The following is a 23,799-nucleotide window of genomic DNA, read 5'->3' as shown; positions in this document are numbered from 1 at the left end:
AAAGAATGATTGTTAGTAAGCCTTTGAATTGGCTCTAATTTCTCTAATTTTCTTGTCGTGTTGATTACGCGAGAGTTGTGTGGGAGGAAGTAATATGCTGACCGACATTTCCTGGAAAGTTGAAATTTCAATATTAAACTCTTTCATGGTGCACAACGCTTCCTCTCCTAACGTCTGCCACTACAGTTTGTTGATCATCACTATAACGCCCTCGCGCAGACCAAACGATCACGTGACGAAACGCGCTGCTCTTAGTTTGATCTTCCGCGTTTCTTCTATCAGCCCTATCTCGGATCCCATACTGATGAACAATACTCAGGGTCGAACAAGTGCCTTGTAAACCATTTCCTTCATGGATGAGTTACATTTCCTTAAGATTCTTGCTGGAACTCTCAGTTTGGCATCTGCTTTTCCTACTGTTTGTTTTATGTGGTCGTTCCATTTCAGATCGCTCTGCACAGTTACTACTCGATATTTTATGGTAGATACTGTTTCATGCAGTTTGTCACCGACGGTGTGGTTCTACAGCAGCATTTTGCTCCTCCTATGTGCGTGCAGTGTGTTACATTTATTTACGTTCACGATCAGCTGCCAGAGCCTGCAACATTCACCAACCCACTGCAGCTCATTCCCCAAATCAGAACTGTCTTCTGGCTTTGCTACCTTATTATGGACTTCATCATCAACGAACAGTCTTAAAGAGCATCCAAAGCTTTCTAAAACATAATTTGTGTACATTGTAAACGATAACGGTGTAACCACACTTCCTTGGCTTATTCTGGATATTGCCTTTACATCTGCCGATTTTGTTCCGCCTGCATAAATACGACGTATGGTGTTCAAAGTATATTTACAGTCTCATTTGGCAGACCAGCTGAAGACGAAATGACAGAAGACTCTCTTTCTCAACAGAATGGTTTTTGGGCTAGAGATCAGGACGAGTTACGACCTTCTATGCATAGCAAAAAGACATAACAACTGTGACTGCTCAAGAAACGAGCTGATTTAACAAAACATTACGTCCATTGCGCCTCGCAGAATCGAATGTCACCTGTTTTTGGGAACATGACCTTTAGGGGCAATACAGCACCGATACTACGTGTCGTTGATTGTGCTACTCCTCGGTGCATCCGCAGAATTATGAGCATCAGGTGTCTGCACAAAGGGCACTCAATTCCCGCAAATTATGGGACTGTGTTTTGTGGCGCGTTGGCGCCCGATAACATTCCATATGTGTTCCATATGGCTCAGATCAGGAGACGTCGGTGGCCAAGATTTCAACGTATGTTCACTATCACATTCCTGAAACCTTCGTAACACGGTGGAGGTCTTGTCTCAAGGGCAGTTCTTTTGCTCAAGGGGGAAGGGGACATCGCCGTCGGTTCAAATGGCTCTGAGCACTATGGGACTTAATATCTGAGGTCAAAAGTCCCCTAGAACTTAGAACTACTTAAACCTAACTAACCTAAGGACATCACAAACATCCATGCCCGAGGCAGGATTCGAACCTGCGACCGTAGCGGTCACGCGGTTCCACTATGAAGCACCTAGAACCGCTCGGTCACTTCGGCCGGCTCCCCGTCGGTGGAAACGTGAGTCATGAAGGGATGCAGGTGGTCTGTAGTAATGTTCACATAGTCTACAGTTATCATGTTTACATCTGTTACTAAGATAGCTTCAATGGAAGCCCACATTAATATCTCCCGCCGTACCACGTCGTAATAATTAAAGTGTATCTACTTATGGGGATCCAGTATGGGCTGTAACTATCCTGTGGCAGCGAAACTTGGTAGATATGCCAATGCGTTGATGCGGAAGCAATTTACGCCTAAAAAGCAGTAGTTCCAAATATGGCCACCAGGTGCCAATCTGGCACTCTATAGCATCCAACTGACGTCTCCTGTGCTCATGTTGGATAAACTATGTAAGCAGCGGTTACTATTAAAACCAACATTATGCCTTTCTCACTTGTTTGACCCTTTCTACGCACGTTCTGTTCCTAATCCATAGGTCTCCGCTCGTCGTCAGAACTCAGTTAGAAGCGGGGCTTATCACTGAAGACAATTATGCTCCAGTCAATGAGAGTCCAGGCCGAGGACATGTTTGGAGACGCTCCGGACAGCAATGGGACACCCAACTGAGAGTCGTCCTCCATACTGCCGGCCAGCCAGATGGTCTGAAATCCAATTTCTTTTCATAGCAGGAGCTCTTTTGTTGTCATGGGCAGCACCATTACATCACAGAAGTCCGTCGTCGATATTCTACGCCCCGTTTGGCTGCTGTTCATGGCAAGCCATCCTGGGCTTACAGTTCTGCAGCACAATACCCGCCGGCACAAGACGAGAGTTTCTACTGGTTGTCTTTGTGTTTGCAGAAACTTACCCTGAGAGGTGGCGGAAACCCCCTTCTCATATTTCTCTTACTCTGAGTAATTCGATTTTCCTCTCTAACTGCATGCGGTGAAAAGTTGCTATTCCTTCACACGCGGACTTCCCACGCAGCGTCTCTGGTCACACGGGTGGTCCGGTGACAGGCGGGCTCTGCCGATCTTGAAGGGGTTAAGCCGACGGGTGTGAGGGAGTCGAGTGCGTGCTTTCCAGAAGCCGACATTGTCAGTAGAGCGGCGGAGACACGCCCGCAGGAGCCTGAAGGAGCGGCTGGGCTAGAGATTCCGTTACTTAGCAGAAACTTAGCGAAACCACTTTCTGGCGGGATACCAGCGAGGCGTGGGAATGACTTGTGTCCCCAGGCAGTCTTGGCGCGCAAATTCCCGCGTTTTCTGCCAAATCGTAACTGTGATTGGTTTGCTCAGGGCGTAGCTCCGTGACGTAGGAAATTCAGCGCAGAAATTGGCGCCAAGAATCTCCATTGGTGGAACGGTAGTGCTTCGGCAATAGAGTGGAATTTTCCGCCGGTTTTCGAGTTGCCGATTGGAACGTTTAACCACGACCACTGTCGTGGGGGTGGAAATGTTCTGTGTTCGGTTTGTACGGGTGCTCTTGAGAGAGTCGGCTCTATCCTTTCGGTTGGAGTAGGTTACAAGACTGAGCTCTCGCTGCTCTGGACAGCCTGCCCTCCGTTGGCTGTCTAATATACTTTCATTTAACTGTAACTGTTTGACGAAGTTGCTGAAGTTTCGACTTCAACCTAACTTTCCGAGTACAGTTGGCAACTGAGCGTTCTGCTTACAAGCGGCCTATGTTGTCTGTCTTGAGCAGTTTTGGCTAAAGTAGACTGTATCGGAGTTACTGTGAGAATTCGCTCGTTAAAATCAATCACTGTACCATCAGTGATTGTGTGGCGAGCCTTCTTGGTCTCCCTCAGAGGCGCATTTGTATTGCTAGGAAGTCTTTAGTCTGGAACAACCAGACCAGGATAATTTGTTTCGGGCTATACTCGCGACATTATCATCGCCACGACGGGACGTCGAAGCAACCAGACATCGCCTCTGGTACGCCAGATCGTGTCCTTGCAGTTAAGAAGACAATTTGGTAATGTATGTCCGCAGCACCGGCAGATAGGGATTTTCCTAGGTGATAATCAGAGAGCAGCAGAGAGAGCCTGTTCGTCATTTTCTAACTTTGTTCTGTCTTGGGTGTTCGTTGTCTGAGTTCTCACTACTGTAGCAGCAATTAATGTTGGGTTGGCTGTGTGTTTCTCTTAAGTTTGAGTTGCAAGGAATTGGCTCCACATACCACTTCGTCATAAATGTCACAATCTAGTTTAGGGACAACTTCACCTTCACAGCATTTATTTGAGTATCCAATTTGAGCCAATTTGATGTATTGTAAATGTTTCATATATTTTCTACATCTACATGACTACTCTGCAATTCACATTGATTTTAGTCATAATAAATCATGTTGTTATTTTGGACCGAACTTTCATTTAGTTAATCGCTAGAGCAACCCTTTCATTTCTCACTACGTTAATGAAACTTTCCTTTATTTAACTTATTTATCAAATTAAATTATTGCAGGTGTCAAACTCTTTTCTACTCCACTTGCAGGGTCGATTACAGTCAGTTCGCGTTTCTTTTTAATCCATGTGCAACAGCAAAAGTCGGAGTTAGAATACGGGGGGGGGGGGGGGGGGGGGGGGCTTAGAGCATCATTTATATATGAAGATTCTAGAAGAATTTAGTGTTAAATACACTGCTAGCCCCGGCACCTGGCAATCATGACCAGCAAGGTCTCTCTCCAATTGAGAAACTTCGGATCATTACGTGCAGGGCCCTCCAACCAGCTCAGTAGTTTTGACAATCGAATTTGTCAGACAAACAATCTTGTTGGAAGAACATACGCAACTGAGCATTAGAACACCCTCAACTGAGCATTATAGCAGAGGTTGAAAATACCGCTTCACTTGTAAATTACTTTATTTTCACACGACCGGTTTCGGACTGTTATAAGCCATGCTCAGGTGTCGTAGCTGTGCTGTGGTCCTCGAGTTCCGCGTTTACCAGGTGCGGGGTGCTGCCTATTAGCGCTCATAGGCAGCACACCGCGCCTGGTACAAGACGAAGCATGTCGAGCACGACCACCACAGAAAAACATTTCTTCTAGTGAAAGGAAGGCCATTCGGTCACTGAGGGAAGATAAGAATATTTTAGTTATTCCTGCTGATAAAGGCAATGCCACTCTTCTTCTTACTCGTGAAGATTATCTGGCAAAAATGGCTTGTTTGTTGGAGGATTCTTCATACCGTAAGCTACGGAGCGATCCTACCGATCGGATAAAGCGGAAGACCATCTCTCTTATTAAGAAGAGCTCATTGCCTGAGGATATCATTAAAAAACTTCATCCAGGGGTGGCAGTACCACCCAGGTTGTATGGTCTACCGAAGGTACATAAACCTGGCGCACCTCTTCGTCCGATCGTTAGTAATCTGGGCGCGCCTACTTATAATTTGGCCAAATATATTGCTTCTGTTCTGAGCCCACACGTTGGGAAATGTGAACACCACATATCCAACTCGTCCGATTTTATTCAACGCCTGACGTCTCTACGCCCTGGAACATCTGACCCTCTAGTGAGCTTTGATTTTGTTTCACTTTTTACTCAGGTACCTTTGGAGGAGTCTTTATTGCTAATTGGTCAGCTCTTGGATGACAAAACTAGTGAGCTGTGTCGCCATTTATTGACATCGACGTATTTTTTATTTAATGAAGCAATTTTTGAACAAACTGACGGTGTGGCAATGGGGAGTCCTCTTTCCCCTATTGTCGCCAATCTCTTTATGGAAGATTTTGAGCATATGCCACTTAGGACATCTTCTCTTAAACCAACATATTTTATGAGATACTTGGATGATATTTTCATCGTCTGGCCACATGGAATGGAATCTCTTCATCGATTTTTAGATCATTTTAACTGCCTTCATCCACAAATCAAATTTACGATGTAAATTGAAAAAGATTGCAAATTACCCTTTTTGGATGTCTTAGAACATAAGAAAGAAAATGGGACTTTGGACCACAGTGTATACCGAAAACCCACGCATACGGACCGCTACCTCCATGCCACAAGTTGTCATCCACATCAACGCTTGGGAGTTTTACGCACACTGGTCAAGAGGGCTTATGCTGTTTCGGATTCCGATAACTTGAAACAGGTGTTGGATGACCTTAAGGTTGTTTTCAGGCAGAATGGGTATTCTGGTCACCAAATTACTCGTGCTTTTCAATTTGGACGCCCACGATAACCAACGGTGGACACTTCCAAATCAGTTGCTTTTTTACCCTTCGTGGGAAGTATTTCTTCGAAAATTTCAAGAATCCTCAGGAATATGTTATTACAAGCGTCCTTATGCCTTTGGCCAAAACTAGATCCCTTCTTGGATCGGTTAAAGATGATTTTGGACTGAGGAAGCTTGGGGTATACAAGATTCCCTACATTGGACAGACTATTCGTACAGTCCAGGATCGATGTGTGGAACATCAACGGCATACACGTCGGCTCCAGCCGGAATAATCAGCCATTGCTGAACACTGTCTTAATGGAGGACACGATATGGCGTTTAAAGATACGCAAATTATTGCCTCGGCTTCCCGTTACTAGGATCGTGTATTGAAAGAATCAATTGAAATACGTCTGTCTGATGATATTATTAACAGAGATAAAGGTTTTCCTTTAAGTAAGACGTGGAATCCTATTTTATCACAGATAAAACAACAACGGTCTGGTTTCCGTCCGGCTGCATTTTAATTTTGCGATACTTCGCTTTTGACAGTTTTCACCGCTAGCGCGCTGCAATTTCTTCGCCTCACAGAGGGCAGCTCTTCCGGTGCTCGCGCACGCGCAACGTCCAGTACCCGCGTTATAAAGGAGCCGCCGAATCTGAGGTCTCCTCAGCCATTTTACACTTTAAGTCACCGTTTTATCGCCTGTTTTTCTTGTTTCTTTTCTTCTTCCGTTTTTAAAAACAAAGTCTGTAGGCTGTAGGAGCAGCGTACTAAGCTGCGGCCAGCCCGCCCCCTTGGGGGGGGGGGGGGACTTGAAGATCAATAAAGAAAAAAAAATTAGGTCTCTTCAGTTCCGACGTGATTGTGCACTCAATCTCACCTGACGATGGCGGCCAGATGGTCCGCCGAAATATCATGTTGTCGTGAGGACGATGGAACCCGGCTGCAAACCGGTGAAATTCATCAGCATCCAAGCTCTGTTTGACTCAAAGCCCAGGCGTATCACGGCCGTTATTACGGCCAGAGGTGGTTGTTCTGGGTACTGATTTGTAAGGATCTATGCATCCAAATTGCGTGAAAATGTAATCACATTTCAGTTCTAGTAGATTATATTTGTCCAATGAATACTCGTTTATCATCTGCATTTCTTCTTGGTGTAGCAATTTTAATCGCCAGTAGTGTGTTAGTGACATCTGAAAAAAACATTCTGCCCTTTTCTGGGATGTGAATGCCTTTATCTGGTTCATCAGGTCTGAGTTTTTAACTGTGATCATTTTTTTGAAATGTATAGTTTTGGTTAATGATAACATTACACTTTTTCCTCATTGCATATGTCGGACTGTTTATGCAATCAACAATCGGTCTGAGAGGAATCTTGGTTTGTCATCATAGCTTGGGAGATTGAGGGTTCATCACAATACATTGGTCATTTTCTCTATTAGTCATCAAAAATCTGCACTTGGTAAGCGTCTTTTTTTACTCGCCTTTGATATGTAATAGTAGGATTCATATGAACGCGTATAATGTGATTTCTATTGAGGAGAACTGTTGTTTCTTTGGACACATTCCTCTTTTTTCATATGAACAAAAGTATTCCCCTTATCTGCCTTTTAAGTCCGCGTGATGTCGAAGTGCTACTGTGACAGTCAGTACCCGCCTTTCTCTCCCCGTTAGAATACGCTTGGAACCAGCTCGGGTGTCAACTCTGGCCCAGTACCAGTTTCCAGGATATCAGGATGTAGTTGTGGGCCAGCCAGGCTCAGGAGAGGGTACAGCGGCTGTATGACACCCTTCCCGCTCATCCAGCGTCGCGAGAGAGCAACGACGTATTGACAAGTAGGCTCATAGTGCCAAACATTTTCTTAATTTGACTCGATATTGTAACCATCAAAACAACATAGCATACGGTCTGAATTGGTGAAGTATCATTTCGTTTGTTCCCCTGTCCCTCAGACCATTCACTTTTTTTGTCAGGCAGTGCACACCACATTGCCCTACAGTTATGGAATATCCGGGCTGCAAAACTAAGCCAGCCGACAGGTTTCTATAATGTCAAACACCGTGACCGTCAAACAGCTCGATATGCGCTGTTGAGAGAATTGGACGCGCCTACTCCAGCCCATGGAATTGCTGAAATATGGCATTACAGCTGAAGCAGCACAGAATGGCGTACCCCTAACTGTCGGCTCGATGCCCAGCAAGTGAGTTTTGCTACCAAAGGTGGCATCTCTGTGTACTACTTCAAGCACCCTGTATCGCATCAAATCTCTAAAGTTGTATCACCTATTCTTCGCACTGTGCACGCACAAGAAGCGAAATTTCGTCGCTTGCTACTCCACCTGTCATTTGCAATTTTAACTGCCGACCGTGTAATACTGTGCCATGTGATGTTCATTTCGTCCTAAGCTTTTTGTCTGTAGGCATCACGTCAGCACCGCTGGCAAGGCACACGGCGAATCACGGAACAGACACACCGGGGGGCGGCGACAAGTAGAGCCGTCGGCAACAGCATTACCTCACGTCCGCCCCGCTGTCTGGCGGCTGTTCTCGCGTCCCCGTGCAGAACGCTCGTTCCGCCGCAGCTGACATTAATTCCGCGGAGCGCCGCGCGTTTTTCCCGTTGTGATTTTTCCGCGGTACTGTAAGCAAGCAGTGTGTGGGCGGCGGCGGCACCCGCCGGCCACTCCTCTTTTGCTACCCCCCACTCTTCTCCTTTTTTCTTTTTTTTTGGGGGGGGGGGGGGGGGGGAACCCCTTTCAGAGCGGCGCGCCTGTCGCCGTGTATTTACCGGAAGCACAGTGAGTGGGAGTGCGTGTCCGCAGAATAAACAGCCTCCATGTTTCTGTGTGCCCTGGCCGGCGCGGCTCGCCGCCCCGTCTCGCGACCACATCTCTCTGCTGCGCCCCCACACCACACCACGCCACACGCCCGCTTCCTCTCTCCCTCTCTCTCTCTCTCTCTCTACTTTTTCCCTTTTTCGCGGCCCCAAATTTTCGGCGCCGGGCAGCAGCGCGAGCTCGGGCACGACCGCAGACCCGCGCCGGCTCGCTCGGGCCCCCGCACGCAACTCTTCACACACGGCGCCCGGCTGCGGCGACAGTTGCCCCCGCTGTATTACATTACCATACATTACCCTGGCATTAAAATAAATTAAAAGTAATTAGAGGGCTGTTGCGGGTACGACTGTCACGCCGGCCCGCCACTGCATAAACAGGTGAGGGGTGGGAAGGGGCTGGCCCTGGCCGAGTGCGGCGTGCTGCGGCCCACCCTGCGGTCCGCGCTTCGACCCCCGCCGCGGCACAATCTGCGCCCTGTAGCCGCCTGACCCACTTCCACAAAACCGACTGTGACCCTCCATCCGCTGGCTAACTGCACATTTGGAGTAATGATTTTCATCTGTACATCAAATTCGGTATTTTGTTTTTACGCTACTGACCATTAAAATTACTACACCACGAAGATGACGTGCTACAGACGCGAAATTTAACCGACAGGAAGAAGATGCTGTAATGTGCAAATGATTAGCTTTTCATAGTATTCACACAAGGTTGGCGCCGGTGGCGACACCTACAACGTGCTGACATCGGGAAGTTTCCAACCGATTTCCCATACACAAACAGCAGTTGACCGTCGTTGCCTGGTGAAACGTTGTTGTGATGCCTCATGTAAGAAGGAGAAATGCGTACCATCACGTTTCCGACTTCGATAAAAGTCAGATTGTAGCCTATCGCGATTGCGGTCTATCGTATCGCGATACTGCCGCTCGCCTTGGTCGAGTCCAATGACTGTTAGTAGAATATGGAATCGGTGGGTTCAGGAGGGTAATACGGAATGCTGTGCTGCATCCCAATGGCCTTGTACCACTAGCAGTCGAGATGACAGGTATCTTATCCGCATGGCTGCAACGGATCGTGTAGCCACGTCTCGATCCCTGTGTCAACAGATGGGGACGTTTCGAAGACAACAACCATCTGCACTAACAGTTCGACGACGTTTGCAGCAGCATGGACTATCAGCTCGGAGACCGTGGCTCCGGTTACCCTTGACGCTGCATCACAGACAGGAGCACCTGCGATGGTGTACTCAACGACGAACCTGGGTGCACTAATGGCGAAACGTCATTTTTCGGATGAATCCAGGTTCTGTTTACAGCATCATGATGGTCGCATCCGTGTTTGGCGACATGGCAATGTGAACGCACATTGGAAGTGTGCAAGAACTTTAAAAAAGATATGCAAGCTTACTTTAACAGAGGACACTTCTCAGTTGCTTTTCTCTGGACTGGTATACATAGATTAATACGCGACCTGACGGTCTTAAAAAAATTCCAGCTACGAAGACCCACACTTTCACATGTTTTCTAATGCTGCAGCAAGCATCAAATGTGAAACGTTTCGCAAGTACTGAGGTGGGACCAGCAAACTACTAGAAGTTAAATAAGGCAAGACAGAAGGTGCAGACGCACCACAAAGGATGAAAATAACAGAAATACTGACTTTGCGAATCGTAGGAAGCAAGACATGATGAAATTCTAGTTTATTAAAATTCACTTCCATAACTTAATCAATGAATATTCTCCTCCACAGATCAAAGCAGTCTCGTTTCGAAATGTAATATTTTCCCCATTTAGGCACTCGCGCAGCCTTAGTCTGCAGACGTGTATTTACAGTCGTAATGCTTGCTGATAATGGAGTGCACTTTTTATACCATATACATTGTGAAGATATCAAAGTTGAAAAATTCTGTTGCTATTGCAGCTCTTAAATCAATTTTGTTACACAAGTACATCTCAAATGTTTCGACAAATGATTTTAAAACGATGTACTTTGCTGAACTGAAGTTATTAGGAAGTTGCGCAAAAGCGATGAGAATGGTGCTGATGTATTTATGTTAAGATATTTTATATACTTTACTGTGAAGAGCTGAAGCACATGAAACGGAAAAAAGTACTAAGAAGTAGTAGTCTGTCCTCGATGTTATTCAAACTGTACACTGAGCAAGCAGTAAAGGAAACCGAGGAGAAATTTAGTAAGGAATAGAAGTCAATGATGAAATATAGAAAATCTGAGGTTCTTCAATGTCGCTGTAACTTTGTCAGAAACATCAGTGGTCTTGGAAGAGCTGCTGAATGGAATGCGTAGTGTCTCGAAAATAAGCTATAAGATGTATATAAACAAAAATAGTACAAACATGAAATGTAGTCGAATTAAAACGGGTAAAGCCGGTAAAATTAGATTATGAAATTAGACAATAAAAGTAATAGATGAGTTTCGATATTGACTGATGATGGGCAAAGTAGGGAGGATATAAAATGTAGACTGGCTATAGCATGAATAGCATTTCTGAACAAAATGGGCCAGCCGCTGTGGCCGAGCGGTTCTAGGCGCTTCAGTGAGACGCGGCTGCTACGGTCGGAGGTGCGAATCCTGCCTCGGGCATTGTTGTATGTGGTGTCCTTAAGTTACTTAGGTTTAAGTAGTTCTAATTCTAGGGGACTGATGACATCAGATGTTAAGTCCAATAGTGCTTAGAGCCATTTGAATTATTTTGAAAAAAGTGGACTTTGGTAACAGCTAATGTAGTTAAAGTGTTAGGATGTCTTTCTTCAAGGTATCTGTGTGGAGTGTAGTCTTGTACGGAAGCGAAATGTGGCAGTTGAGGAAAGAAGAGAATGTAAGCTTTTGAAATATGGTGCTACAGAAGAATTCCGAAGACTAAGACTGGAAGATCGAGTAACTAATACGTAGATACTAATGGAACTGAGGAGAAAGGAAATGTTGTCACAACTTGAATATATGAAAGGGTGAGTTGATAAAATATGCATTGAGCAGTAGGAAACGTCAGTTTAGTAATTGAGGGAAGTGTAGAGAGTAGATACTGCGGAGGGGGATCATGTGGTGATTGCAGTAAGCAGGTTCTAATGCATAAAGGATGCGGAAGTTATTCCGAGATGAAGAGGCCTGCAGAGAGTAGAGAAGCGTGGAGAGCTGCATTATATCAGTCTTCGGACAGAGAATCACAATAATAACATTGCTATTATTATTAAAATACTTGGTATTATGGCACGTTCAGAGTACTGGTGATGCCAACCTATATACCAGGTGATCAAAAAGTCAGTATAAATTTGAAAACTTAATAAACCACGGAATAATGTAGATAGAGAGATAAAAATTGACACACATGCTTGGAATTACATGGGGTTTTACTAGAACAAAAAAAAACAAAGTTCACAAAATGTAAGAAAGATCTCTAGCGCGCGTCGTTTGGTGATAATCGTGTGCTCAGCCGCCACTTTCGTCATGCTTGGCGTCCCAGGTCCCCAGACCTCAGTCTGTGCGATTATTGGCTTTGGGGTCACCTGAAGTCGCAAGTGCATCGTCATCGACCGACATCTCTAGAGATGTTGTTGTTGTTGTTGTTGTCTTCAGTCCTGAGACTGGTTTGATGCAGCTCTCCACGCTACTCTATCCTGTGCAAGCTGCTTCATCTCCCAGTACCTACTGCAACCCACCTCCTTCTGAATCTGCTTAGTGTATTCGTCTCTTGGTCTCCCTCTACGATTTTTACCCTCCACGCTGCCCTCCAATGCTAAATTTGTGATCCCTTGATGCCGCAAAACATGTCCTACCAACCGATCCCTTCTTCTAGTCAAGTTTCTCTAGAGATGCTGAAAGATAAAATCCGACGCCAATGCCTCACCATAACTCCGAACATGCTCCACCGTGCTGTTCACAACATTATTCCTCGACTACAGCTATTGTTGAGGAATGATGGTGGACATACTGAACATTTCCTGTGAAGAACATCACCTTTGCTTTGTCTTACTTTGTTATGCTAATTATTGGTATTCTGATCAGATGAAGTGCTATCTGTCGGACATTTTTTGAACTTTTGAATTTTTTGGTTGTAATAAAACCCCATGTCATTCCAAACATGTGTGTCAATTTGCACCTCTCTATCTACATTATTCTGTGATTTGTTCAATTTTAAATTTATACTGACTTTTTGATCACCGAGGGTTGGGCATCAGTAACGAAGTTTAAATTCTTCTTCCTCTCCTCCCCTCCCCCCCCCCCCCCCAATCGCCCACGAGTCTGTCTCCCCAGAAACCGAACATGCATCCGCGCCTGTGCCCACCCAACTCGACTCCGTTTCTAATAACATCGACGTCGACGGACCGTTTCTGAATAGACATTGCACCGTAACGTATTCTTCAGTTGGTAACATGGTGAACGCCAAAGCTTCGAGCAACAACTGCTAGCATTCCAGCACCGTAACGTAGGCGGAGACGTCACGTGATTCTGGCCCGCTGCGCGTCCGAGCTTCGCGCGCCGGAAACACGTGTAGCGCTCGAAGCCGGGACCCCGGCGTCGGAGGCAGCTGTCTGCGCGGGCCGGCTGACGCGCACTAAATATGTATCTCTGTCCGTACTTCCTGTTCCGCTCTCTCGCAAATATTTAATTAAGATAAGGAGCGGAGAGGAGGAAGCGGCGAGGAAAGGGAGAGGCGCCGTTGGCGGCGGGAGAGCGGACCGCGACGCGTAATTGCGGTAATGTATTCGGCATGTATTATTCATGCGCGGCACATGGCGCGCGGCCGAGACACGCCGAACCGGCCCGCAGGTTGCGCCGCGCGCGGCCTTCCTGCCGGAAACGGAACGGAACGGAACACAAACGGTCCGGCCATCCGCACCGCGCAAGAAACCGCCGCGGCGCGCCACTTGGCGTTCTCACGAACCGCCGCCTCGGGAGTCTGCTCGACCGAGGCGCACTGCTGTGGTCTGTGGGGCTGCCTGCCGCTCTGGCCTGTGCTCCGGCGGGACCCGCGAGGGGAAATGCTTCAAATGGCTTGGAGCACTATGGAACCTCTGAGGTCCCCTATAACTTAGAACTACTTAAACCTAACTGACCGAAGCATATCACACACACCCATGCCCGAGGCAGGATTCGAACTTGCAACCGTAGCGGTCGCGCGGTTCCAGACTGTAGCGCCTAGAACCGCTCGGCCACTGCGGCAGGCGCGAGGGGAAACCCAGTCACATATCTCACAGAAAAGGTTGGCAAGACCAACCTTGCGCGCGGAATTTCAACGAAGATCACAATTTGCAGCATTAATCCCAGAACTGATCGTGACCCCTTGGTCCTGAGTCCGTTGCAAGAACTGAACCAAAAACTTCGGAAAACCTATGGAAAGCTAGAGCCAGCCGCTGTGACCAAGCGGTTCTAGGCGCTTCAGTCCGGAACCGCGCTGCTGCTACGCTCGCGGGATCGAATCTTGCCTCGGGCAAGTATTTGTGTGACGTCCTTAGGTTAGTTAGGTTCAAGTAGTTCTAAGTCTATGGGATTGGTGACCTCAGATGTTAACCCTAGGACGCCTAAAGAGGGGGGGGGGGGGGTTCGTTGAACCCATAATTTTTTTATGTCCCCTGCTTCTGCCCAAGTAACTTTCATACTACATATTCCCTTTGAGTTATTGTTTGTTGGCTATTTTATGAAAAGTTAGTGTCAATATATTTTACAGAAAATTCCTGCTTTGAAAGAAAAAAATAAATAAACTTATGAGAGTCCGAACCAACCCCCCCCCCCCCCCTCCCTTAGGCTTCCATGGTATAGAAAATTTCCCTCAGTAGGATTTCGTATTTCTCATCACTACAACAATGTAAGTTATTATCTTGTTGGTTGGTATTCTTGATATTCACAACAATCGGTTTACTTTCAGAGGACGTGATTGTTGATGTCAGTCAGCTGTTATTTATCTTGTAAACTTGCAGTCAGTTAGTACAGTTCCCAACACCTAGGCCTCCAGTAACTTTGGCGTCCTACACAGTAAAAACGAAACCAAGTAAAAACTTACTGATGACGTCTGCAATGCACCAAGATAAAGGCACTGTTGGAGGAGAAAAGAATAAAACCGTGATAAATGCATATTATAATTCCACTAAAGGTAGAACTGATACCATTAACCAGATGGTGCGTATGTACACCTGCAAGAGGGGAAAAAAGAGATGGCCTCTATCTGTATTTTACTCTCTCATCGACAGTTGTGCTATCAATGCAACCACCATATTCATCCAGCAACATCCAGGATGAAATGAGAAGAAACACAACAAACGGAAACTTTATCTTCTGCAAGCTGGGATGGAACTAGTGAAATTGCAGGTAGAAGAAAGAAGTGCCACTGCAAGAGGGTTACCTAACCAAATTGTTCAATCAATCGAGACTATTCTATAAAAGAAAATCAAAGAAGTGACAATAGAAGCACGTCAGCCTCCTGCAGGCAAAGATCGGTGCCATAATTGTGTAAGAAAATCTAAAACAAAGAAGCAGAAGTACAACAATGTAAGTAAACCAAAACAGTATTACGGACAGTGTCATAAACATATGTGTAACACACATTCAGAAAAAACTGTGAAGTGTGTCTCTTGCCTTGAAGTTGAGGACTCAGAGTAGTCTATTGTATGAACACATCTGTATTTTGTATTGTAATATGTAATTTTTTTATTCACTCAATACAATATTTATAACAATTAACGACATTATTAAACCGATGCCTTAGTTAAAATACATAAACCATTTTGAAAGTTGTAATTTTGCGTCAATAAAATTATTTAATACCTGTGGGATCGCCGACCCCCCCCCCCCCCTTAGGCATCCAAGTTAGAAAAAAAGGCTTAAGCGTCCCAGGGTTAAGTCCCATAGTGCTTAGAGCCATCTGATTTTGAAAAGCTAGACTATGACTTCCTGGACTTGCGTCAAGGAGTTGAGAACCGTAGGGTGCCCCTAAATGAGTCATGTATGCACTACACATCAGAGGCTGATATCCAGGTGTGTGGGGTGCACAGAAAGTTCTTTTTAGATTCGGTGACTCTCCGTCTAGTCCAGATAACGATAGCAATGGGAAACGCAGGAGTATCAGTGTAAGATCGAAAGAAATACCTCCCCTCATGAAAGTATTAAAATCCTAGTGGTTAACTGCGAAGCATTCGCAACAAAATGTCAGAGTTCGAAGCGCTACTGGAAAACAGTGCAGACCACATAATTCTAGACCCAAAAAGTTGGTTGAAACCTGAAGTTGATCGCAGTGATATTTTTGGGGAAATTTTAAGTGTATTTCTAAAGGATAGGTTAATGGGGAATGGAATTCATGTAGTTGTCGCAGTAGATGAGATATTCAAATACACTGAGACAGAAATTGAAGCAACATGTGAAATTGTTTGGTTCAAATGGTTCAAATGGCTCTGAGCACTATGGGACTTAACTTCTGGGGTCATTAATCCCCTAGAACCTAGAACTACTTAAACCTAACCAACCTATGGACATCACACACAGCCATGCCCGAGGCAGCTTTCGAACCTGCGAGCGTAGAGAGAGATTGTTTGACCAAGGCTCTGTATCAGTGATGGGCATAAAATGATAACTGCATCCTTCTGTCGCCCATCAAACACATCTTATGATGCAACCGAAAACGTTAGAGAAAACCTCAGTTGGCTTGTAGGTAAGTTCCGGAGTCATACTGTAATCATATGTGCAGACTTTAATTATCCATTAATCAATTGGGAAAATTACAGTTTTGTTAGTGGTGAGTTTGATAAGACATCGTGTGCCTTAGGTATTAAGTGCCTTATCTGAAAACTAACTAGAATGGTAGTTTGGAGCCCCCACTCAGGGTGGATGTTTATTGGGTCTTATGGCAACGAACTGACCTGACCTCTCTGAGTAGGTGCGCATCGAAACGGGTATCAGTGACCAGGATGTGGTTGTACCAGTAATGATTACCAAAGTAGTAATGACAAATAAGAGAAAAATGGTTCAAAGATGGTTCAAATGACTCTAAGCACTATGGGACTTAACTTCTGGGGTCATCAGTCCCCTAAAACTTAGAACTACTTAAACCTGACCAACCTAAGGACATCACACACATCCATGCTCGAGGCAGGATTCGAACCTGCGACCGTAGCAGCCGCGTGGTTCCGGACTGAAGCGCCTACAACCGCTCGACCACAGCGGCCGGCCAAATAAAAGAAGTAGACAGGTTTGTATGTTCAGTAAAGTAGATAAAAAGCCATTAGTTTCATATCTCAATGAGGAACTCGAAGCTTTCAGCACAGGGAAGGAGCATGTAGAGGAACTATGGGTCAGTTTTAAAGGATAGTTTACCATTATAGATATGAACAGAGCAGAACAGGTCATAATAGGGGAGACCAAATATTACGTACAGTCACTGTAAAGAAGCTTCTAAAGAAACAGAGGCTACTGCAAAATAGGTGTAAAAGAAAGCATAACGCTCTAGATAGAAGGATTCCGAATGAAACGCTCGTGGTTGTGAAGACAGCAATGCGTGAAGCCTTCAGTGACTACCGAAGTGGAGTACTGTCAGATGACGTTTTACGGAAACCTATAAAATTCAGGACATATGTAAAGGTTATTAGTGACAAAGTTGGCGACCAGTGACAGGAAATGAAATTTAGGGTAGCAATGTAAAAGAGGAAATCCTTAACTATGTTTTCAAAAGTTCTTTTAAAAAGGTAAATCCAGGATAATTTCCCAAATTTAGTACTCGTACCACTGAAAACAAAAGTGAAATAAGTTTTAGTGTCTGTGGTGTTGAGAAATAACAGAAATCTTCAGACCTGAACAAAGCTCTATCGCCCGATGGAATCTTTATTACATTCTGTACTGTATTCGCGGCTGAGTTCACCCTCTGCTAACTATAATCTGTCACAGATCCCAGGAACAAAAAATTGTGTTCAATAGTTGGAAGAAAGCACAGATCACTCAAGGATAGTACAAGTGATCCACAAAACTACAGTTCAGTAACTTCAACATCGATTCGTTGTAGAATCTTAGCACATTTTCTAAACTCAAACATAGTGAAGTATCTCGAACAGATTGACTTCCTCCATGCCACCCAGTATGCATTCCGAAAACACCAATCATGGGAAATCCATGTCATACTCTTCTCACACGACATACTGAAAGCTCTGGATCAAGACAGTCAGACAGAGGCAGTGTTTCCTGATTTCCGAAAAGCGTATGACTTACAATCAGTACATCTGCGCTTCCTTTCAAAAGGGCGATCATGTGTGGTATCAGGCGAAATTTATGACTGGATTGAGGAATTATTGGTAAGCGGGACGCAGCATGTTTTCTTGGATGGAGAGTCATCATCAGATGTAGAATTAGCTTCAGTAGTAGTTATCTACAATAAAGTGCAGTCTAAAATAAATTGCACAATTATTCATTCAGAATTTAATAAGATTTCAAAATTGTGCTAGATTGACAAATTGTTTTAAATGTTCAAGGATATAAAGTAGTGCACTTCACAAAACGAAAAAAAGTGGTATCGTATGACTATAATATCAGAGAGCCACAACTGGAATCGGGCAACTCAAAAATCGTCATATTTCTTGCGGAGACCTTAGTGCATCGGACACAGTTTACGAGTATATCCGATAAAGACAATTTGCAAGAAGAGTTCACATACCTCAAGAGCATTTTTAAATTGAATGGATTTTCTCCGCAACAAATTCGTACAACATTCTATGCAAAACCTGAAATGCAGGTATTTGATGGGGAAGAAGATAGTAATTCCTTCAGATATAGTGCGTATTTGCCCTATGTGGATACTCTTTCCTCAAAGATAGCCGTATTCTTGAGAAACACTGTGTTAAGGTGATCTTCCGGCCCCCCACGAAGATTGCAGCTTTACTCGGCTCTGTGAAGGACGATTTACAGCTTCGTAAAGCGGATGTGTATCAGATTCCTTGCCAAAATTGTGAGAAGTCGTACATAGGTCAAACAACACGCACCGTTCATGAGAGGTGTGTGGAGTATCGAAGATACACACCCTTATTACAGCCAGACAAGTCAGATGTGGCCGAACATTGTATTGATACAGGGCATTCCATGAATTACAGTGATGTGAAGATTTTAACATCCACCTCTTCTTTTTGGGGATCTGTCTTCAAGGAAGCTATAGAAATTAGATTAGCTAATAATTTAATAAATAGAGATAAGGGTTTTAATTTGGACAAAGCATGGAATCCGGTTCTTGGGGTAATTAAACTGCAGAGAAGTCGTCATGGAGACACCACCCCCGATCATACATCGATGAGCGAATCGAGAACCGCCGCGGTGGAGCATATAAGGCCGCGCTTGGGATCTTGTCGCCAGTCTTGTGACTCACTGTGAGGATGGCCGGACAATACGAGGCCGAAATATTATTGGAGGAAATTTTACTTGCGCGGCTGCATGCCCGAAATTTAGTGGACTATTCATTACGCCGCGAGAAGTTGAAAATGACAGGTTGGTGTTTCCCTAAACCGGCTCAAGTGGATTGCAACCGGAGCATGCCGTGGTGGCTTCAGAAATACTGACTTTGCAATGGTGGCAGGTGATTCTGATCTCCTGCAGGAAATAAACGAGTGGAAGGTCCTTGCAGAAACCGCGATTTTCCAGAGGAATGCTATTAGTGGGAGCGGAGAACGACAAATGAAAATGCCTGCAATCAGTTCCTCAGGTTAATAGGAGGAAGGCTCAAAATGTTAAAACAGTTTTGGGACTTACTTGCGGTCAAGATAGTGAAGAGTATGCTGGCAGCCCACTGGAGTAGGAGTTGAGTTGTGGGCCCTTTGGATCAGAGATGTTGCATAAAATATTTGAAAATTTTTGTAGTGAGGGCTTAGTGATCAACAGATTTATTTTTTTCAATAAAGAAGGATTACATACATTCACAGGTGTACGGGGCACTGAAATCTCATTTGTCATTTTCTGGTATTGCAGTTTAGTTAGACTGCACATGGTAGGTAGAAAGAGGCATTGTTTCAGAGCCTGGAGCCATCATTTGGCTGGAAATGGTGTTCAATGAAACAGACAGGCCCAGGCTTATCGAAGTCAATGAAAAACATTTGAGGAGCGGAAATGGAAAGCATTTAGAGTGGTAAATCTGACACTTTTCAGGAGAATGAGAAAACAATTTATCCCTCTTTCTAAGCAACTGATTTGTATCCAAAAAAAATTAGAAGGTGTTCTGATACTACAGAATTATGCAGTTCACTATAGTACTGCAAACAGTAATAACAAATTAGAAAATATGTACTTTACTAAGAATGTTCTAAGCCCATACCAGGAAACTGACTGACTCCAAGCGCAAATAAAAAAGCTGTTACAAGTTTATTCGTGCAAAAAAAAAAAAAAAACAGCTACCTGCCAGTGGTAATAATGGTATTTTTATGTAAAAATGTTAATCTTGAGTTTTATATTAAATTTGTTTTTTTCATTAATTGTTGAGAAAAACAGCCTACATCTAATGTAAACAACAGCGAATGTAATATAAAGTTGAACAGCAGTCTAAAGATGAACCTTTCGGTTAGAAACAGGTAACGGCGCTTTTTGTGTAATTAAATAGCATTACTAACACTAACTGGTTGCTCTTTTCTTCTTTGCAAGAATGAACTTGTATTTTGTACATAGCCACAGCTTCATGAAGGTTAAATTTCGATAAAATGGAAGAAAGTTTTTGTTCCAAGTGACATCAATACTAATACACTACCTTCTATTTTTGGAAAATACAAATACAGATACAGGATCAGATTTTTAGATAGTAGAACTGTAGTCGCCAAAAACCAGTTCGCGTACGTTTTAAATTTTGTAGCTCCGGAAGGAAGCACAGCTAGGCACAAGCATTATGCATTCATTCGCCATTTATTAACGTATGTTCAAAAGACTTTTCCATGGTTTGGCAGCTGCATCATGTCAAGGGAAATGTAAGAGAGTGCCGTAAACACAATAGTACCGTAAACGTGTTTCACAAAAAAAACCAAACTTAGAAAGTTGCCATTTTTTCTCTTCATTTTTTTATGGAAGCTTAAAGTGTGGTTTTTTTGTGCAGTTTCTGATCTGTTGATTCGAAACGGTTATCCTGTTTTGCCTTTGTGGTAACTACTGGCGTAAGTTTCTAAGAACCACTTGGAAGGCATGTCTTGACTGTTAGCTATGTACACTATGTAATCAAAAGTATCCGGACACCTAGCTGAAAATGACTTACAAGGTCGTGGCGCCCTCCATCGGGTAATGCTGGAAATCAGTGTGGTGTTGGCCCACATTTAGCCTTGAGGACGGCTTCCACTCTCCCAGGCATACGTTCAATCAGGTGCTGGAAGGTTTCTTTGGAAATGGCAGGCCATTCTCCACGGAGTGCTCCACTGAGGAGAGGTATCGATGTCGGTCGGTGAGGCCTGGCACGAAGTCGGCGTTCCAAAACACCACAAAGGTGTTCTGTAGGATTCAGGTCAGGAGTCTGTGCAAGCCAGTCCATTGCAGGGATGTTATTGTCGTGTAACCACTCAGCCACCGGCCATGCATAATCAATATGTGCTCGTTCGTGTTAAAAGATGCAATCACCATCCGCTAATTGCTTTTCAACATTCTGAAGCAAGAAAGTGCTTAAAACATCAATGTAGTCCTGTGCTGTGATAGTGCCACGCAAGACAACAAGGGGTGCAAGTCCCCTCCATGAGAAACACTACCACACCATAATACCACCCCTTCGAATTTCACTGTTGGCACTACACATGCTGGCAGATGACGTTCACCAGGCAATCGCCATACCCACCCCCAGCCATCGGATCGCTACAATGTGTACCGTGTATCGTCACTCGACACAACGTTTTTTCACCGTTCAATCGTCCAACGTTTACGCTCCTTGTATCTAGCGAGGCGTCGTTCAGCATTTACCGGCGTGACCTGTAGCTTATGAGCAGCCGCTCGACCATGAAATCCAAGTTTTCTCCCCTCCCGCCTAACTGTCATACTATTTGTGGTGGTTCAAAAATGGCTCTGAGCACTATGCGACTTAACATCTGAGGTCATCAGTCGCTTCGAACTTAGAACTAATTAAACCTAACTAACCTAAGGACACCCCACACACATTCATGCCCGAGGCAGGATTCGAACCTGCGACCGTAGCAGTCGCACGGTTCCGGACTGCGCGCCTAGAACCGCTAGACCACCGCGGCCGGCAGTTGTGGTGGCTCCTGATGCAGTTTGGAATTCGTGTGTATTGTCTGGATAGATGTCTGCCTGTACATATTACGACCCTCTTCAACTGTCGGCGGTCTCTGTCAGTCAACAGACGAGGTCGGCCTGTACGCTTTTGTGCTGTACGTGTCCCTTCAGTTTCCGCTTCACTATCACATCGGAAAGAGTGGACCTAGGGATGTTTAGGAGTGTCTAAATCTCGCGTCCAGACGTACGACACAAGTGACACCCAATCACCTGACCGCGTTCGAAGTCCGTGAGTCCCACGGAGCGCCGCATTCTGCTCTCTCACGATGTCAAATGATTACTGAGGTCGCTGATATGGAGTACCTGGCAGTAGGTGGCAGCACAATGCACCTAATATGAAAAATGTATGTTGTTGGTGGTGTCAGGATTCTTTTGATCACATTGTGTACGTTTTCAATTCGTAGGTCCGACCTCAGAAGGGGGTTAGGCAACCACAGGTTATCACTAATTGGTTTTGAAGCAGCGTCAAGTTTAACCTGGCTCCGATGATCATCTCGAGACCAGCTATCCTCTATAAGGATTAGTCATTATAGCACTATGCTAGATTGATCAGCGAACGACAACAAACATTTCATAACTTACCCTGCGTAATGTGAATCGCGCGAGGTTTTTGGTCGTGACCGTGAAGGAGGCGCCAGCACCAACCCGAGGACCAGACGAAGGAAAGTTTGAATGCGCCCTGAGTAAACAAATGATTATATAAATCATTAATCGTTTGTGGAAGCCACTTTATCCCCCTACTACCAAATATTCATGTCGGTAAGATTTATTGCCCAGCAGTGAAACTTCGCTGCTTATGAAGAATCAAAGAAGACTGAAATTTATCGAGTAAAGGTGTAGCAGCCCATCATCAGTTTCCTCTTTTTAGTCCATCAGCCTTCTGACTGGTTTGAAGCGTCCCGCCACGAATTCCTCTCGTCTGCCAACCTCTTCTCCTCAGAGTAGCACTTTCGCATGACGTCTTTCATTATTTGTTGGATGCAGTACAGTTTCAGTGTTTTCCAGCAGCTTTTACCCTCTACAGCTTCCTCGAGTACCTCTCTACAGCTTCCTCGAGTCCTCGAGGTTATTCCCTAATATTTTAACGTATGTGCTGTCATCTTGTCCCTCCTCTTGTCAGTTTTTCTCAGTGTTCTAGCTGATTCTGCAGATAACCTCATCATTGCACATATTTCCCCCTAATTTTCAACATTCTCCTGTAGCACTACATTTCTAACGCATCGAGTCTCTTCTGTTCCAGTTCTCCCAGCGCCCATCATTCACTATCATGCAACGCTGTGCTCCAACCTTACATTCTAAGAAATTTCTTCCTCAGCTGAAAGTAATCTGCTCCTGGCCAGGAATGCCCTCTTTCTCTTTGTCAGTCTGCTTTTTATGTCCTCCTTGCTTCTTCGCTCATGAGTTATTTTACTCCCAAGGCCGCAGAAATCCTTATCTCTGTCTACTTCGTGATTTCCAATTTTGATGTTAAGTTACTTGCTGTTCTTTCATTCCATCCAAGAAGGGGACCGATGACCTCAGAAGTTAAGTCCCATAGTGCTCAGAGCCATTTGAATCATTTGAACCATCCATTCAAGAGGCCCTGTAATTCTTCACATCTACTGAGGATATAAGCCATCAGCGAATCTTATTATTGACATCCTTTCACATTGAATTTCATTTCCAACCGTAAACCTTTCTTTCCTTTCTTTCACTGCTTCTTTGCTCTGTAGATCGAATAGTAAGGGCGAAATACTGCATCCCTGTCTTACACACTTTTTAATGCGAGTAGTTCATTCTTGGTCTCCCATCCTTATTGCTCCTTTTGGTTCTCCTAAATTATGTATATTACCTAACTTTTTCTGTACGTTACTCCTATTTTCCTTCGATTTTTGTAGGTCTTGCACCATTTTATATTGTCGAACGCTTTTTCTAGGTCGACAAGCCAATAAGAATGTCATGATCTTTGTGACTAGCTTTAATTTCGAAACGCAACGTCAGAACTAACTCTCTAGTGCCGTTATCTTTCCTAAACCCAAACAGGACGTCAGCTAATAGATTCACGATTTTCTT

The sequence above is a fragment of the Schistocerca gregaria genome, chromosome 8, assembly GCF_023897955.1.
Source record: "Schistocerca gregaria isolate iqSchGreg1 chromosome 8, iqSchGreg1.2, whole genome shotgun sequence".
Taxonomy (NCBI): Eukaryota; Metazoa; Arthropoda; class Insecta; order Orthoptera; family Acrididae; genus Schistocerca; species Schistocerca gregaria.
Note: the sequence above shows the minus strand (reverse complement) of the source record.